This window comes from Arachis ipaensis, chromosome B01 (assembly GCF_000816755.2).
Source record: "Arachis ipaensis cultivar K30076 chromosome B01, Araip1.1, whole genome shotgun sequence".
Lineage (NCBI taxonomy): Eukaryota > Viridiplantae > Streptophyta > Magnoliopsida > Fabales > Fabaceae > Arachis > Arachis ipaensis.
In genome coordinates this window covers 129503198-129505020 of record NC_029785.2, presented here as the reverse complement: position 1 = coordinate 129505020, position 1823 = coordinate 129503198, and the positions used below count along the sequence as shown (strand labels likewise).

General features: G+C 41.9%; 1 non-coding gene and 1 pseudogene across 1 annotated transcript; both read left to right on the top strand.

Annotated features, from left to right (window-relative positions):
* Positions 304 to 1822, top strand: LOC107614019 (annotated as a pseudogene).
* Positions 464 to 545, top strand: TRNAS-AGA. The gene has a single exon. It is a non-coding gene; the product is annotated as a tRNA-Ser (tRNA).

The window sequence follows — 1823 nt, the reverse complement described above, 5'->3', positions numbered from 1 at the left end:
TATATATTTAAGTATTTTTGTTAATTAAATTTAATTAAATTAATTTAATATCAATAAAAATTAGTTACTCCAAATTTTATTGTTTAATTTAGTTCATAACAAATGTGTAATGTGTAATATTATTCGGATTCACTTTTGATGTATGAAGTATTAACCATTCTTCCCTGATTTTGGCGTTTCCTCTATTTGTGTGTCAAGTATCTATATATTTAAGTATTTTTGTTAATTAAATTTAATTAAATTAATTTAATATCAATAAAAATTAGTTACTCCAAATTTTATTGTTTAATTTAGTTCATAACAAAATTTGAATGTGTAATATTATTCGGATTCACTTTTGATGTATGAAGTATTAACCATTCTTCCCTGATTTTGGCGTTTCCTCTATTTGTGATGCTGCTGTCAAGTATGGTAAGAACCAAAAAGATAAACTGAGGTGTAGCTTGACAGTGACATCAAGAGGGTGGACGTGCCGGAGTGGTTATCGGGCATGACTAGAAATCATGTGGGCTCTGCCCGCGCAGGTACGAATCCTGCCGTTCACGTAATTTTCGTCACCCTCACGAACTTAATCCCCAACGCCTACGCACTCTGCCGTTTCCACTCCATCACAAACCCCAACACATTCTCTTACACATTCTCTTACGACAACCTTATCAGAATCCACACCCTCCACAACTTCGTCGCCCTCCGCCGCCTCTCCCTGACTTCCACACCTTCCCTTGCGTTCAAGGCATGTTCCCTCCTCCATTCTTCTTCTTTTACTTCCATCTCCATCGCCCTCTCGCTACACTCCCAGGCCTTGAAATTGGGCTTTCTTGCCGATCCTTTCTCCCTCAACGCCCTCAGATGCGTTTGCTCCCTCCATCGCCGCGTCCACGGTGCCCACAAGCTGTTCAACGAGAGTTCTCATAGGGATGTTGTCTCTTATAATGCCATGGTTCATGGGTTCGTTAAAAGTGGTGAGATTACGCGCGAGCGGGAACTGTTCGACGAAATGCTAGAAAGAGATTCCGTGTCTTGGGGCACCATGATTGCCGGTTATGGCAACGCAAAGCTGTGTTATGAAGCCATTCATTTGTTTAATGAGATGATTGGATTGGGGATTAGGCCAGATAATATAGCTCTGGTAAACGTTCTCTCAGCTTGTGCTCAAACGGGAGAGTTGGATAGGGTAGGATAGTGCATGATTACATTATAAGGAATGGGATTCAGATTGATTCGTATCTGGCCACTGGGTTGGTGGACCTGTATGCAAAGTTTGGCTGTCTTGAGAACGCAAGGGATGAGTTCGAGTCATGCAATGATAAATGTGTTCACGTGGAATGCCATGCTTATTGGGCTTGCAGTTCATGGTAAAGCTTCAACTTTGCTGGATTATTTCTCTAGGATGATTGCTGCAGGAGTTAAGCCTGATGGCATCACCTTCCTGGGTGTTTTGGTGGGGTGCAGCCATGCAGGTCTGGTTGCTGAAGCAAGAAAGCTTTTCAATGACATGGAAAGTGTGTATGGGGTTGGTAGAGAGCACAAGCATTATGGGTGCATGGCTGATATGTTGGGGAGAGCATGGTTGCTTGAAGAGGCTGTTGAGATGATAAAAGGGATGCCAAGTGGTGGAGATGTGTTTGCTTGGGGTGGGTGTAGGATCCATGGAAACGTTGAGGTTGCAAAGAAAGCAGCACAACAAATCATGGAGATAAAGCCTGAGGATGGCGGGGTTTATTCTGTAATGGCTAATATTTATGCTCATACAAAAGGCAAAAACTCTCCAACCTCATATATTTATGCTCATATATCAGAACAATTGTCTCCTGGACCTTAAA